Source organism: Haemorhous mexicanus, chromosome 13 (genome assembly GCF_027477595.1).
Source record: "Haemorhous mexicanus isolate bHaeMex1 chromosome 13, bHaeMex1.pri, whole genome shotgun sequence".
NCBI classification, from domain to species: domain Eukaryota; kingdom Metazoa; phylum Chordata; class Aves; order Passeriformes; family Fringillidae; genus Haemorhous; species Haemorhous mexicanus.
In genome coordinates this window covers 6,415,206-6,432,979 of record NC_082353.1, presented here as the reverse complement: position 1 = coordinate 6,432,979, position 17,774 = coordinate 6,415,206, and the positions used below count along the sequence as shown (strand labels likewise).

Genomic DNA, 17,774 nt, shown 5'->3' with positions numbered 1-17,774 from the left:
GTCTGGTGGCTGTGGCATGGCACCTACACCCAGGTGAGCACTTGAGGGGCAAGCAGTCCTAACAAGACTGGCAATAAACACCAGCCCAGGATAGAGACAAAACACTTGCAAGGGAGTAAGAAGTCACTTTTTCAAAGTGCAACCCTTCTCCCACACCATCTCACCCATCTTTGCTGAAAATTTACCTAACAGGGTCTTACTGAGGTACTGGGGGAAGGGATGGGAAGATGACAGCATCTACATTGTTCCCTACAAATGTCTGGAAATGTCTGAAAACGTCTTCCAGCTGGAAAGAAACAAAATTCACCAACTTCACTTCTGCACCAGCAACTATCACATAAGAATAATGTGAATGAATAATTCACTCTGTGAATGCTGGGGGTGTATTTTGAAATTAGCTTTGAGCTGATCAGTGTGGGACACCAAACAAACCAGCACAAAGGAAGAGCATGAGAGAGAAGAGCCATCATCCAGATGTGAGGAAACAGACTGACCCAGGAATGTTCCTTCACTCTCCACTCAATGGCCTAAGTCACCTGAAGAACAGATTCCCTGTAAATCTCACAAGAATAACAACCCTTTCACCCCAGGCATTGTTAATGTGTCCTATCCCAATGCACACCTCCCTGCTCCCACCAGGCAGAGAGATGGAAGCTGTTTCTTCCCTCCTTTTGCCTTTGGAAAGACAGACTGCCCACATAATTCTGAGGCCTTAACTGCAGGCCATCTCCAAGCACACTACTACTGTATTTGTAATTCACCCTCTCCCCATATTCCCTAGAGCAACCAAGTTCATGGGAATAAGAGTGGGTTTCATTTCTAAACAGTAGTCTGGATTCTGCCTTTTTTCTTTTTCTGGAGAAAAACACCTTGAGAAATACTCCTTCTGCATGTTATTCCATTGCAAATACCTGAGCTGAATTCTGAGTCAGGAGCAAATGAGGTGACCTGTGACAGAAGGGCTCCCTTAACATATATATGGAAGCTTATCATAAAAAGTATTTTCAAGAACCTATATTGCCTAGAAAGCTTATGGGATGTGCAGGAATACTGAAGAATATTATTTATTTACATTAATGAAACATTACTTCAGTACCAGCTTGGAGAAACAGCAAGAGACTACGCATGGTACCCAACTGGAGTGAACCAGCTCACCTCATTACCTTAATTACAAGCACATTCATTTGCACTTTCACAATTTAAAAAATAAACAATAGACTCATAACAAGGTTTGGGTTGGGGAGGACCCTTAAAGGTCACCCAGGTCCAACTCTCTGCCATGGGCAGGGACAATTTCCACCAGACCAGGTTGCTCCAAGCCCTGTCCAGCCTGGTCATGGGCACTCCCATGGGCACAGGCACAGCTTCCCTGGACAGCCTGTGCCAGGGCCTCCCCACCCTCACTGGGAAGAACCAAACTGCTCTGCTAGACCAGAATTACATGTTCTTACACCAAGACACCACAATTAAGCCATTTCCCATTCAATGTCCTTAGTGCTCCTACTTCAGTTATAAGCACTGAAAAGCAATGTCTGTAGTATAGGAGAAAACAACCATTTGTTGGAGAAATTAATGTTTCATCCAATGAGTAATTCTCCTTCAGAAAAATAATTTTTGACTGCACTTTTTTGCAACAAACCAACACAGAAAAATATTTAAATTTGGAAGTATTAAATGAGCTTTCCAGGCATAGTAACTGAGCAGTCTGTTCACTTATGGCCCATAAGCCATTTTGAAGGCAAAAAACATGTGCCAGTATATATTTATATAGGCATATATGTTCTCACTTACACCACAGGAAAAGACAAATGTGTTCTTAGATGTTATATAAAGTTTAGAGTTCATGGGGGTTGCTTTTATTTTAAAAAACAAATCATCATCTATGCAGAGGGAAATCTAACATGTAGAAGCCCATGATTTAAACTTTCCCCAAAACTCTGAAATACCATGTTTTCATATTCATAACCCTATATTAAATGAGAAACATTTCAAAGCAAATGTTTAAAGCTGGTAAATATATGACAGAATCTCTAGATCTTCTTGAAATGCAGATGATCTCCTTCAGTGAATGTTAAGAAAGAAATGGCCAAGAAATGACCACTGCAGCATGTCCCAAATTCACTACTAACTTGCCCATAGCAAGGTAATGCCCATCTCACTTGAATTATATCAACTTGCAATGTTCATCCTGTTGTTTTTTCCAGAAGGAGGGAATTGTTTCTAAAGAGACCCAGCACGAGGCCCCGGCAGCCCAAAAGGACCCGTTCGGGGGGACGCTGCTCAGAGTCCTGGCACCGGTGCCCGGGGCTGCCCCCGTGGCAGCACAGCCTCCCTTCCCAAACCTTCCCAAACCTTCCCTTCCCAAACCATCCCTTCCCAAACCTTCCCTTCCCAAACCTTCCCTTCCCTTCCCAAACCTTCCCTTCCCAAACCTTCCCTTCCCAAACCTTCCCTTCCCAAACCTTCCCAAACCTTCCCTTCCCAAACCTTCCCTTCCCTTCCCAAACCTTCCCTTCCCAAACCTTCCCTTCCCTTCCCAAACCTTCCCTTCCCTTCCCAAACCTTCCCTTCCCTTCCCAAACCTTCCCTTCCCAAACCTTCCCTTCCCAAACCTTCCCTTCCCAAACCTTCCCAAACCTTCCCTTCCCAAACCTTCCCTTCCCTTCCCAAACCTTCCCTTCCCAAACCTTCCCTTCCCTTCCCAAACCTTCCCTTCCCTTCCCAAACCTTCCCTTCCCTTCCCAAACCTTCCCTTCCCTTCCCTTCCCGCAATCTCAGCCCCCGGGTGCCCTCAGGCCCTGCCCCAGTGCCGAGCCAGCGGTGTCGGTGTCGGGTGACCGAAGCTCTGCGCGCTCCTTTCACCAGCGGTGCCCTTATCGAGGCACCCATTCAATGCAATAATGCAGCACCGTCTATTCCCTGGATTGTTTTACACAGCCTTTCCAAGATGGTATTTTAGAAAGATCAGGTATCTTATGAGCTTCACTCACACAGGTGAGGAGGCAGTATTTTCTGTAAAACAGGCACTCTAGAAGACAGATGGGTTTGCAAGGATTGATAAGAGGTGTAAAAGATACTGGAGAAACCAAGTAGGCAGGTGGAAGAGCTCTGCTCCAGCCAAATTTTATCACTCACGTAAACAATGCAAACCTGGTTCTAGGATTGCACTCAAAGAGCCTCTATCTAAAGAAGAAAAAAATTACTGCCCAGCTAACCACAGCAACCTGCAACTTGTTAGCAATGGCCCCAGGAGGGTTCTTCTCTCTTTCTTTACCTCAAATGAAACCCCAGATATCCACACAGGCCTTAGTGCCACGGCCTCTCTGCAATCATTTGCATTCTCTCAACAGTATCTTTGTCAGGGAGTGTTTGGGGCAGGGGGAAATCACAGAAAAATGAACTGAACTCTCTTTTCCACTGGGATTACAGCTTGAGCAGCAAGCAAGACGCCCTTCTCTCCTTCCCCAGTCTCTGTCTCCCCTCCACACTACAGCAATGCCTCCTTCCTTTGCTTTTTCTCAGTTATAATATTGAGCCTGCAAAACAGTCTGTTCAGCAAATGGCAGCTGAGGCATCTTTTACTTCAGTTAAGCTGCTCTTTCAGACATCCCCTCCATACCGTGGGAAACTGGCAAGTTGGAAAGAGGTCATCACAGTCTGCATCCCATAAAGACCAAAAGTTCTCATGGAAAAGAGGTGGGATGTCCAAACATCCCTGTCAGACAGGACCAGCACACCCCAACAGCAGAAAGGGCTTTTCTGATGCAATTCTATACTGCAGAATGGCAACCAGGTAGGTATGTCCTGATCTATAAGGCAGACATGACAACCCAACTACATTATTTACTCTTTTTACATTATAGATGAAGGGAAGGAGGAGTTACAGAATGGACTTCAGCCTTAACATAAACACAGCTGCCTACAGAAATAGCTTCAAGGTAGGAAAACAGACCTACATGCTGTTTTCAAAAAAAAAAGATTTCTAAAAATCTAGACAACAAATCGGCCAAAAGCAAACACTTGCAAAAGCATTTTAAAAAATTGCCTGCAAAATGGAAAATGAAGCAGTCCTTCAAGTGCTAAATACCAGATGCTTAAAAAAACTAAGCATAAAAACACCATTGCAAAGTACTTCGAAGTTTGAATTGAGAAAAAAAAATTTACACAAGAAAATAACTCTTAAAAGTCTACACAAAGCTGAACTGATTCCATACTCCATCAAAAAAAAATAGCTCCATACTGATTAAAAGCAGGGAAACTCCATTCTTATGAATTTAAGTCCTTACTCCTAGACTGAAGTGTCAGAATTCAACACTGTTGAATAAATTCCAATTCTACTTGAAATGATTGCACAAACGAGGAAGTTAAAAAATAAAAAATAGATCAGCCAGAGACATAACACAGGCACTGGCCAAAACCATTTCTGGCTATGTGGCATATTTAAAGACACCCCATGTTTTCTGAAAGGTTTCTAGTGCCATAGATTTCTACCTGGAATTCTGTGAAGGAGCTTTACCTGCAAGCAGGGCCTTTTGGAGAGGTGAATTCAGGGAGCTCTGATGTAAACCTGCTGCAGTCAGAAGTTCCCTAACATGTCCTGAATCTCAACAACATGATCACAGCACTGCTGCAAGGTTTTAAGATCTAAACCTGTCTGAAAGAGCATGAACACATTAGCATATTGTGGCAAACTGGAAATTAGGATTTTAAGCTTTACACAAGAGACTATTTAGCCTCTGTGGGATCTCTTAAGAATAACACATACTATGGACATCTGAATATTTTCTCTCCCCAGGAAAAAAAAAAAAGGAAGGATAGAAACAAAAATCCTATGAAAGGAATCACACAAAATTAGTCCAAATTTCTGACAGAGAAACAGAGTATTAGACATTTGGGTTTTAAGACAGACTGCTTTTCCTGGGTATCTGCATGATCTAGACAATAGGCATATCACAGGATGCCAAAAACTATGGCAACCAATACACCAGAAATGTATTTTGTTACTTTCTACTTGCTGCAGCAGCAGATTCTTGTGCTCTTCCATAAAGTATTTGGATAACCAGAGCATTTGAGGCAAGAGGATTCCTAAAAACAACTCTATGTAAGTGAATGGTAAGAAGCCATTTTGTAAGATTTCCAGTGCATTTATAGAGATTGATAAGAAAAGGGGTGTAAATGGAATTCTGCTCTTCCCAGCACCCCCTCGGCATCTGGCTGTCAGTGGGTGTGAGACTTCCCTAGACAGGCAATACACTTGGACTACCAGTTTTCAGTCAAGGAAGTAACATATCTGCCCCTAGCTCTAGATTCAAGTTTTATTTATTATGAACACTTGAAAAGCACTTTAAGATAAAAATCACTACACAGACTTTACATGGACAGTTTCTGTTGTTCACCACGTTATCACACATTACCCAGGATATTTTTGCACTACATTTAGTGTTGCAGGAACTCATGTAGCCACAAAAAACTCTGTGCATTTCTTCTCATTAATGAAAACCCGATAGATACCACACTGGAGCAGCTGCAAACAGCCTGACTGTGCTTTCCACAGCCACAGAATTCTGCTTTTCAGAGCTGCTCTTCTGAAACTGCTATTTCCAAACTGAGCTGTACATGCCAGCCCTATCCCTGTCTCGTTCTGCAGAGAGATGAACATGCAGGAACTTGTTCTGTTTGCAAATATACCTGACTTAAATCCTCCAGCACCACCAAGAGAGGCTATCTACAGATTATTCCCGTACTACATTTATCCAAAGCACTTCTGGGAATAAATCAGAAGTCATAAATCCTTATTTAATTAGCTTGTGTAAGAAAACACAAAGACTGCACTAGCACTTACACACCAAGGCTCTGACAAATCCAAAGGCAGAGCAGTGCTGCAGCTATCAAGCCCCACCAGGAAAATCACAATTTTGTGTCTGTTTAGCCAGAACATTACCTAGAAATCACAGAGAGACTGAGAGGTTGACAAAATTATAAAATACAGGGGAAGTCTCCAGTGCTTGAGGCTGTCAAATGTCAAAGAAAATTCAAGAACTATCAAGCAAGTACAAAATGCCAAAACTTTCAACTAGTTATATCCAATATTAATTCACAGTTAGCAATAAATGATGCATTTTTCTATAAAGTGCATGGTATGAACCCAATACAAAAGAGAAGATTCCCAAGGTAATGGCTTTGTAAAAACCTCAAATCTTGATTTAACACTTTTTTTTCTTTATGCACAACTTGCTTAAACAATACAGAGAGCACTGGATATTTATATCACCATCAAAAGTAACAGAACCAAGAACTATCTTATTTTTTGATGAATGCATTTTACAATGAAGCAAAAGCTGAGAATTCCTATAGATAATAAATGTGCAGGAATCAAAAGCCTGCACTGCTATTTCATTAGAGAGTAAACAGCCAAAGACATCAGTTAGATGCCAAATGGTATTCACCCTCCAAAGCCTATAATTCAATGTAAGTTTAAATGGTAAATAAGCTCAACACTGAACAATGCTCTAGAGCCACCCAAACCCAGTCAAATAAATCACAAGTAAGCTTTTAAACAGGCATACTTAGAAGAGACTAGGCTCTAAATTATTATTTTTCCTAACTTCCAAAATAAAGCTACAACAATAACAGAACCAACGAGGTATTTTAGAATATCCCCTGCATGCCAAATTGGAGCACTAAGAAGTATTTCAATTTTCTTTTCCATTTCAGCTTCTGACTCACTGAAACATCCTCCTTGATTTTTACATTCCTTTTCAACAGCTCTGTGTATGAAAGGATTCACTGCGCTGCTACAGACAGCAATTCCCTTTTCCCTGTTCCTCTGAGCAGAGGGGCTGGAACCTGTGGAAGGTGAAGCTCCCTGAACAGCCCAGGCCACTCTGCCCTGAGGAGGAGGGCAAGGTGAGCTGCCAGAGTCTGTCCTGCAGGGCAGCACTCAGGGCTTGAGCTGGACTTTGGGTCTGACACATGCCAGGTGCTGGGGATAGAGACCACATTTTCAGAGAGCCTCCCCTACACCCAGGGCTGCTCTTTCTGACTACTAACCACAAACCAGTACTGCATTTTCATCTCTCAGCAGTCCCATTTGAGAAATCAGCTGTACAAATGCCTCTAGACTTCTCACTGCCTTATATTAGCCTCCAAAAATTAGTGCAACACAAAGCACCCTATTCCCTAGAAATCCAGGAATTGAACTATGACTACACTTGGAGTCCATTTTTTTATGGAGGCACTCTGGAAGTTGCACTCAGGTCATACTTTCCTTGAAAAGAACTTACAGAAATATTTGGAAGGAGACAAGAACCCCAAGCAAGCAGCCCTTCACACCCTAAACTCTGACTGAAAGCACCTCACTTCTAAATGAAAACAATTGTATCAAAATGTGGTTAAAGGGTGGAATAACCTTGGAGCAAAGCATCTCAACAACAGAAAAAAAGACATGGTATTTCAACACCCTGAAACAAAGGCCTCTCATTTACAAGAATAACACTGTAAACCTCCCATCCAACAGGAGCTCTGCTTCCAGAAGCACCTGTGCCAAACCCAAATCTGATTTCTCATTCCTATAATCTACATACCCCAGCTTCCTTGGGTGCTGCTAAACATCCAGTCATTTTGTCACAGGGAGTACCCATGGCTCCTTTGATGCTCTCTCCTAATCCCCAAGCACAATCACCTCGGGACAGCTCTCCTACACTGCTGATCTCTGGCAGCAGCACTCCTGCCTTCCTCAGCTACACCTGGATTTGCAGAAGAGTGGTAACTTAAACCAGCATCTGCCTTCCTCCAACAACATCATCTTTGTGGATTATACCTTTAAAAAAAAAGAAACGAAACACCACTTTAAAAAAAACCATCTTTAGGTTAAGAAACAAACTGGGTTTTTTTGCCTAGAATTCCTTGATTTGATTACAAAGAATCAGGGTAAAGATTAGCTTAACTATTTCTGTGAAGGCAAGTGTTGTTCCAAAGAAAAAAATGCAGCCCTTTTATTACCAAAAATCTTGCACAGAGACACAAACACGAGGGGAGTGGAGGGGCAGCCACAGGAGATATACAGGGAACACTGCAAATTCCAGGGAAAACAGAGGGTCTGGCAGATCCCACACTCACACATCACCTCTGACTTCATAAATAAGGAACTTAAAACAGCAGCATGCAACAGAACTGGAGAGAAACTCTTCTGCTCAGCCACGTTCTTATTCTTGACATACCAACAGAAATGGAAGGGGATGGCAGGAGTTGAAAGCTTTTTCAGTAATGAGGGAACTGAAGTTACCAGTTATAATTCCGGCCAACCTTCCTCCTTTTTCATGCTGGGGGGGAAGAGACAACTACTATATTTTCTGAGCCCATGAGGCTGCCAACTGGCTGTTCTGCTGGAAAGGATTAAAATGCAATGTCAAGGAGAACTGTTGGAAGAATGAGAGTAGGAAAAGCATACAGCTGGGAGCTGGGGACTGCTCCTTGTGTCTGACAGCACAACATGGATTTTAATACTTCTCCAGGACCTGCAGAGCAAGGGGCTGCTCTCCAGTAATTTAGTACTGACACTTTTAAGTTTACTTGGCAAGAAGACCAGGAGGCAAATTCCTCTTTATAGTTTCACTGGTGTATTTCCAAGGCAGTGGCAGTGCAGTCACAGGCACTACGTCACCATAAAAGAATTGGATTCACTTCCCATCTTTTACCATCTCTGCAAGGAACAGGACAGGGAATCTGAAAAAGCAGCAACTTCATTTATATTTGACAATCGATTCCTTCTGCCAACAAAAAATTACATTTGATCAGGAGCACTCCTTCCTCTTCTATCACCTGGTGGATATAAATTGCTGCAGCTCCATTCTGTGGCTGCCAAGGCACTGTAAGCACTGGGAGGCACTGGGAACTGAGAAGAAATGTGTCCCAGGTGTTCTGAGGACAAGGCCACCATGCACACATCCAGAGTTATGGAAGCTTTAGTCCCAATGAGGCACCAGGCTTGTGGGTGCTGTCACCACTGTCCTCCCTCTCCACCTCCAAGCCAGCATTTGCCACCTCCTCCAGCTTCATTTAACTCACACAACGAGTTCTGCCAGAGAATCCACCTCTGTCACTAAAGCAACATCCACAGCCATAACAAATTAATAGTAATAAATGAGTAGTGTCTTATATTGACAGCACACTGGTGGGTGTGATGAAGAAAAGCTACTCATTTGCTTGATACATTGTGGGATATTAAAATCAATGCTTGGTATTTCCAGCTATGAACCTCATCAATTGATTTTATAAGCTGAAGCCTTCTCCTTCCTTAAAGCACTGAAAAATAACTTAGCCTAAAAAAAAAAAACTCCAATTACAAGGAGGCACATTGAGAAGGTTGAGGAGAATGGTGGTAAACTACCAGATACTTTTTTTGTCAGGTCAAAAAAAAAAAAAATACAAAAGCTTGCTGCTTGCAGTTTGTTTCCTTTACATTCACATTAATGGTTTTCATTAGTTAAAAAAGAAAAAAAAAAATTCTCTGGCCAGCCTCATATTCAACCAAATTCCTTGTAGTAATTTCCCTTCTGAACTACAGGTGTATGTAAGGTGGTGTCAGGTGTCTACATGCATTTGCAGCTGCCTGGCAGGAGCAAATGCATGTAGAAAGTGCTGCACAGGTGTCAGCCAGAACCTTCTTGTTTATAATGATCTGGTCATGAACAAACACATACCATGGCATCCCAGAGCCTGCCTCCTTTACTGGAAGAGAAATACAGCAGTGGACAGGTCTCAATGCTAGAGTGTGCAAGCAAATAGTATTTCTAAAGGGAAAGAGAGGAGAGAGAGTAGAAGGCAGAACAATATTTTTATGCAACACAGACCTGCTCATACTACAAAATTTCACTGGCACAGTTATGTCAGTAGCGAGAAGAAAAAAACCAAAATACGCCCACAAGTGGCATCACAACGCCAACAAAGCCTCCCAGAGAGAGAGGAAACTTTTCAGCAAGGCTGTCATTTGGTCAGTACAGCTTCTATCATTTAATCAGATGGTTTTAAAACAGCCAGAGGGATCCATCTGATAGTGCTTCATTGTCCTCTGGAGCAAGGAAGTTCCCAGCCTGGTTTGTCCAGGTGTTGGGTGCTTCTCCCCTAAGAGCCTCAGAGCCCAGACCACTCTCCCAGGCAGGGCTCAGCCTGCTCTGGCTCCTGACACAGCACCCAGACAAGCCACAAGTCCCTGTCTCCAAGGCTTCTGAAAGGAGATCCTACCTAGAGATCTACAGCCTGCTAATCTGCTGCCTCTGAAATGCAGAGCCACTTGGTCCAATTAGAACTGCAGGGAATATTCATCCTGTCCCTGACTAAGATGAAGCACTTCTTTCAAAAGCTACTGTGGCATAGTGCCAGCACTAGGGAGTCCAAGTGTTCTGTGTGGAGCCAAGAGTTATTAATTAGTTTTATTAGTGGCAGGTCCTTAATGTGAAGTGACAGGGAAAGAGAGACTACCCCATCACTACTGAAATATAAATTGTCCAGATTTCAGTTTTGTTGTTCCACAACACATACAGGCGGCCAGCCAGGGAAGAGTGAGGAAGAGTGAACACAGCCAAATGCCTGTATTCAGTGCTCCTGTATATTAATGGTGCACTGAAAAGACTCTGTTACCTCAGGTGGCTCTCTGGGGAACTGTTCATGAATTTTAATTATGAGGGAGGGAGCATTTTGAAAAATAACGCCGTCTGCGTGTTAGCATCAAGCATGGCCTAAGCTACAGCAGTCACTTCCCATGAAAATAAAATAGGCAAGATGAGGGGGAGAAAGCCTACTCCCTTTTCACTTCAGTAGGACTGCTAGTCTTGAGAGAAGGAGTCTTGGCCTCAAGGATGGACTCAGCTTTCAGAGATCAGCCTAGGAAATGGCTGAGCACAAGCAGCATTAATTCCTGTACAGACCAATGCAGACGTGTAGGCAATAAGGCCACAGATGGATTGTTGGAAAAAACAGTCCCATGTCAAATGCCTCAAAGGAGAGATCATTCCTGAACAGCTCAGCAACGAGCACAGCTGTGCCCAGTGATGCCTTCAGGCCTACAGCTTGTTCATGGTGCCCACTGTGAGCCCAGCCCATGGGGCTGCCCAGGAAGGGCACACGTGGGAAGGGAACACTCATAAGGAACGCCAGACACAGGATGGAAAATGCAGTATGAAATCACCTACATGAAGTCACATCCACAACTGTTTTACATGGAATTTACCCACTGCTCTACTCCTCTACCCTAAATCTGGACAATAAGGTTGTTTCCAGCATCCACTCCAGTATGGCTCTTCCACAACACAAGGAATAGGAAGTGTGAGTACAAGCCTGCAGACCAGACCTCCAGCTAAATGAGCTGTCATTGTTATTGCTTAAAACTGCTCGTGGGAAAGAGAGGAGAGTCCCTCAAGCAGTCCTTCCCCCCTTTCCCAGCCAAGTAAAGCCAAAAAATCCTTGGAGCAGAAGGTGAGTACTTCCAACAGTCCATAAAGCACCACACAATTTTTTCACTTGGAAGGAAAAATATGGGTGGGGGCTGTAGGGAAGAGGGAGAGAAAAGAAGAAGAGAAAAGGGGTAAATAACCATTCAAAACAAAGCCTTGTGTCTGCTTTGCCATAAAGCCCTCCAATCCCAGCACTGCTCTGCAGCAAGTGCTGCAGATCTGAGCAATCACAGTTATCTCTCAGTAACAGTGTACCTGCAAGAAAAGACCTGGAAAAACATTAATCTGATGGAAAGCTTGAAAGCAGCCGCGTGAAACAAAGGCAGCCAAGGCTACTCTTGCAACTTCTGAAGTAAATAATTTCCCCGTGGAAAAGGAGCCCCATGGACTAAACTAATAAAGAGAACTGTATGATCTAATGGTAATATTTTTAATTAAGTTAGCTTTATCAGATTGGCAGGAATGAAGTGATACCCTAAAGAAAACTAACCTTCAAACAGGAAAAAAAAAAGGGGGGGGGGGGGGGGGGAAGGAAGAATAAATTTGCATTCAGACACACATGAAATTCCAGGAAAATTTCAGACCATCAGTGACAGCTTGTTGTATTAAAATCTCTTCTGAATGTTGTTGCAGCTGAGAAACAAGCAGCTTCACATTGTGCCTTTAAATAAGGAGGAGGTGAAAATAGCTACCTTGCTCAAAGGAAAAAAAAAGTCACCAGCAGCAGCTAAAATCCCAAAACCTTTAACTGCTCTGCTTGCCTGGGCCATTGAGGGAAGCACAAAAAAAAAAAAAACCAACCCCACAGCAACCTCATGACACTGCTCTCAAAGCAGAACTTCTGGCACATGGCAGATTATTCCTACTGACGAATAAAAACACACAGGGCAAGGAAAAGGTTTTAAAAAGCCAAAGATGAGATAGGCTATCAAAGGCACTGACCATTTCCACTTTGCAGATCTCCACAAGGCATTTAAACTACATGGCAGTGCTGCTCAAGAGAATAAATCATTAATTTAAGCAGCCAATATATAAAGATGGACATCAAATGTGTCTGAAAAGGGTGCTGTCTTTATTAAAAGCTCCATTTAACACTCACAGGTCAAGACCAGACCCCTTCCATTGCCTTTTTCTGAAAGCAAAACCCTATCACGCATCAACTCGACAGTTACTAATGCTTTAAAATCTCAAGTTCAGACTCCAAAACCACAACTCTATCATCTCTGGTTTCATTTTTAAAAGATTCAAATTAGCACCTTCATTTTTAAGAATTTGGATTTAACTACACAAAAATGAAGTTAGGAAGCACAGCTATAGACCACAAACAAAACTATTTGTCCAGTACGTTCAAGTGGCAGCAATTGCTTTTCCCTGCCATTACTTTTTTCTGCAACACTCTCTTGAGTCTTCTCATCCTGAAAGTAGCAACCAAAATGGCTCTTCATATAACAGTGTCCAAGAAATGGAACACAAATTATGAAACACAAGAGAGCTGAATAGGAAAGGAAAAAAAAAAAAATCAAGTGTTTTATATCTCCTCATTCTAATTGGGATGAACAGTACATGTGTTCACTGAAAAGAAAAAATAAGCCCATTAGCTCTCAAATGAAAGACAAATATCAGGGAACTCTCACAAATGGAGCTCTGTCCGTCCAGAATGAAAAATACAAACCAAAAATTTGAATCCATTATGCTGGGGTTTTCAGATCATCCTGTCACAAAAGTGAGTCCCTGAACACTCAAATATCTTCTAACTGTGACTCCTTATTAGCTCCTGTAAGCTTTGCTTGAGGCAGAAAGAAATAGAACATTTTGCTCTTGGACACCTATTGAAGGTGATTTTTTTTAATATACTGCATTCTGCAGCACTGCTTTGGCTTAAGAAAATAATTTTGATATTTTTATGAATTTTTGAGCAATTAGTAAAAGCTCTAAATTTAAAGATGGATGTGTGAGAGATCAATGCTAATATATCCATGTAAATTATTTCAGCATACTCTTTCCAAAACCAGCATGGAGCTGTTTAAACAATCTTAACAGTTCTATGAATAGAAATTAGTCAAAAGACTATAGTTAAGAAAACCCAGATAAATTGCACAGCTAAGAATAACATACATAAATTATATTTACCATGAGTGAGATACTGTCCTGGACATGCATTTGAGTCCTGAGTAAATTTAAATTGGTGTCCCTGTCCATTTGCCCATGTTTCTGACAGCTCTACAAACAAGTTGGAAAAGGCTGAACACTGAAATGTCACCTTCCTCCACTGGCATGACCCTGTGAGGGTTCATAGTGACCTTGTTCTTGCAGCAACTTGCTTTTATCACCATCTTTAACAGGCTGAAGGCTTCTCCCAGGCCATCCCTGGGGGTGCAGCACAGCTCCATGGCCCGGTCCCCCAGTGCCACCACTGCCCTAGGCGCTGATGGCACCTCAGGTCCCCTGGGCACCCTCCAGCCTCCTTCCCTGCCAGGCTCACCCACCAGGGCCCTGTGCAGCAGGGCAGGAGAGACTTCAGAGGCTCCTTGCCAGGCTCCACTGCAGAGCAGGAGCATTGTGCCAGCCAAAAGACACAAACCCCTGCAGGGATCATCTGGGGTACAAACAGCCACCCTTGGGGCTCTGCCTCTGGCACAGGGGTTATTTATTCACTGCTACTCACCACGGGGCAGACATGCTGCTAGAATAAAACACACAAAGGCTATTGCTGCTTCAGAACTCTCTAACACAAAAAAAAAAAATTAAAAAAAAAAAAAGGAGGAAAATATGGAAGAGAGAGAGAAGGCCAGGGACTCGGCAAAAATGTGGAGGAAGTTTCAAGGAAATACATAGCCTGTCTCCCAACTCCAAGGCTTGAAGGAATACAAATCTTCAGCATCCTCTGCCTTCTTCCCTAGTACCTCTGCTCACTTCTTGGGAGAGTTCCTATTTTGATTAAGCACATGAGGTGCTGGAGAAATGTCTTTATTATTTAACAAGGCCCTGCAAACACTCCATTGGGGACCTGAATGCCTGCACTGGCAGAGGAGGCTCACCAGTGCATGGGGCTGCTCTCAGCAGGGCTCCCAAGTGGAGCCAGAACACACTAATGATCCCATCCATGATAGATGATCTGTCCTCTGTGCACTAGTGAGCATGCAGAGTAATTGCTTCACCCCAGCACACAGATTCTCCTCCAGTACACCTGGGAAGAGCTGTGGGGAGCTGGGCTAAGAGCACTTTTGGAAGAGTCCATGAAAGCTGAGCAGTGTTTAACCTCTGCAGCCCCTTACACCATGCCAGCTGTAATGGCATCATCTAAAAGCACAGTGGCAGAGGCATGTCACACACACCCATCTTCACAACACAGAGTTGTGCAACAAACATCACCCTCTGCTATCACATCTCTTAGAGCACCAAATAAGCCAAACATCCAAGTCACAGAATACTTTCAGCAATGTAGAAAAGGGAATTTAGAAGCTCTGTGCTCCTGCCTGTGTAACACAGCAAAAGCAGGCAGCTTTTCCATGGCCTGCTTTATCGCTGTGTTTGGATTAGTGCAATGTGAAACGCAGCAACTGCTGTTATGTAACTAAACCCTGAGTATACAGTTGTCATTCTGGGTAAATTTAACTCTGCAGGTTTAGGACAGAGGTCTATCGCCAGGCAGGCCATGTGAACTAAGAGAAATTTAAAGACACAGGGCCCTTTTTTGTTTGCTTCTTGCACAGAAATAACAGGGTGGGTCAGTCCTGCATCAAGGCCCCAGGCTGCCTGTCACAGAGAACTGGTGGTGACAGCCACTGCAAGAGTGAGCTCAAGAGCACCAAATCCTGGGAAGGCAGAGCTGTTTGCTGAGGCAGCTGGCTCCCTTCTCCATGTGCAGGCACCAACAACACAGACAATTCCAGGGTTTAATGCAGTGAGGAGCCAAAGTGCATGTGCTTGTACCGTGATGAAATCATAACAGGGAGCCTTGTAATGAGAATAGAGTGTATTATTAGCACTGTTAGGAAACTGTTTCAGCACTTTCAATTAGGGCTTCCCTATGACTATCAGTTAGTATTAATCTATTAATCTGTTTTCCTTCTTCTATCATTTAGCAAGAGGCAAATAGTCACTGAATTACCTTTAGCTGAAACTGGTGAATAAGCCCTGACATTGGAACACTGTCAGGGAATGATAACATTGCTCAACCAACATCAGAAAATAAACACCTGAAGCAGTAGCAGTAAATATGTGGATAACTCAGAACTGAAATATTTCTAGAAAAGCCTCCCTGAAACTGACTACAGACATATTTTAACATTGTATCACGCAACATTCGAATAAATTTGAAATACCACAAAGTTACTGGTTTGGGGTTTTTGTTTTTCTTTCTAGCATTTAACACAGCTGAAGAGCCTTTTTTAGGTGAACAGATCCTTCTACCAGCAGAGATTCCTCCCCTGTTCTGCCAGCAGAGCTGCACCACCCCCGGATCAGACCAAGCCTTCAGGTTTTGCTGGGAAATGCTTCCATGTGTTTGAGAGTACAAAACCAACTTGTTCATTGATAGAATCGTTTTCACTTCTCTGAACAGAAACTTGTTTTCAGACTTAAATGAATGAGGACATGGCAGAAGGAAAGAAGACTGTAGTGACTTCCACTGGATCACCTGCTGTTGACAACTTATCCTCCAGTTCACAGGTTTGCAATAGATAGTGACAAAGCTTTTCTTGGATTATTGCATTCCAAAGAAATATACTGAAACCCTGAAAGCTAAGAAGCTGACTGTGATGTGACAAAAGCATGAACTGAAGCAACATATGTTTTAACATATTTAAAAGACAAGCACAATTGACTGCCTCTTGAAACTCATTAAAATAATTCTCTTCATAAACAAAGTAGAGCACACTGCAGTAGGATGAGAACAGAAAAAAAAGAACAGGACAGTGAAGAAAAATCAATAGCTTCACAAAATTAAAAAAAAAAAAAAATCCTACCTGATAAATTCATAGAGTCATCTACCATCTGTGTTATGAAAAGTGTTTTCATTTTCTTTCAACTGCAAATCATGTTGGGGCGGAAAAGCAGGATTTACAGAATTTAACAGGGATTTCTAGACATTCTGCAAGACTTCCAAGGAAGTAGCTCTGACTGCACTGCTAGACAGCTCAACACCCAAAGGGATCCTGCTGAATCTGCACAGGGCACCTGTGCACAGCTGGCCCAGTCCAGCCACAGCCACACCAGTGATTTCACTGCTCATCCATCTTACAACAAACATTTTTTTTTGTTTCTCCATCTTCCCTTTAAGGAACCTCCAGAAAGAAATTTGAGAGCCCCATCAATTGCCCAAATGCAAAGGTTCTAAAATAAAATGTAATGAACTCACATAATGACCAGGCTGATGTGTGGCTAGAGATGCAGGTGCTGCAGTGTTCTGGATCCATGGGTCTCTTCCCTAGAGATAAGAGCTGCTGGCCAGAGTGCTTTCCAGCAGACAGTGCATGGCACAGCTTGGCCCAAACCAATCCTATGGCTTCAGAGCCTTTCTGACACAGATCTGCCCGTGGAGTACCACAGAGTGCTAAGGAAATGCAAAGGCTGAAACTGACAGTCAGTGCCATAATGCTCTCTTTATTTTCACTTTCACTGCTTCCCCCTTCCAAAAATTTATCTACAGGGAAGAAGTGAATCTTCAGTGATGACAAGAGAGAAAAGAGCTCAAAATCATGTTTGACCAAGCAATCTTCAGATTCTTCAATCCCTAAGTTATAGTCACACCAAGATCCAGGTGAACTTCCTCCACCAATATCTGCCAGAAGAATTATATATTTTCAGTATCAGAACCATTCCTTTGCAGCACCACTACAATGAAGCTCTACCAGATCAATGCAGTGCTTTTAAATACTTCTTTCCAATTTGTGTTATTAATCAACAATTTTCACATTAACAAGTGAACTAAACACTGATCTCTCAACCTGGAACAGCAAATGCCAGGAGCTGGCTGCCAGCCCCTGTGTAGGAGCTCGGCACCAGAAGCCCTGCCCATCCAGCAGATTAGATCAAGGCAGACACTCCTGGTACATTCAATGCCTGTTGATTACACCCACAAGCCACACCCATCTTTCCAATTACTCCTGGCTTCATCATTCCTTTTCCCTCCAGGCTTGTAGACAGTTCTGTATCTTGTTTCCTAACAGACGTAACAAGGTCTTTGATGTTCTCATCACTTCTCTTTAACTTCCATTATAGTCAGCATTTTCATTGAGACTGAAATTAGAGCGTAATGCTCCTAGTTTAAAAAGACTTTCAAATAAGTCAATTAAATTTATCAAGTGACATTTGTATGTTTTT

The 17,774-nt window shown here is 42.8% G+C and overlaps 1 protein-coding gene across 2 annotated transcripts in view; it reads right to left on the bottom strand.

The window, feature by feature from the left end:
* RORA (RAR related orphan receptor A) overlaps positions 1–17,774 on the bottom strand; it is a 350,533-nt gene that overhangs the window by 307,961 nt on the left and 24,798 nt on the right. The gene's annotated exons all lie outside the window — the stretch shown is intronic.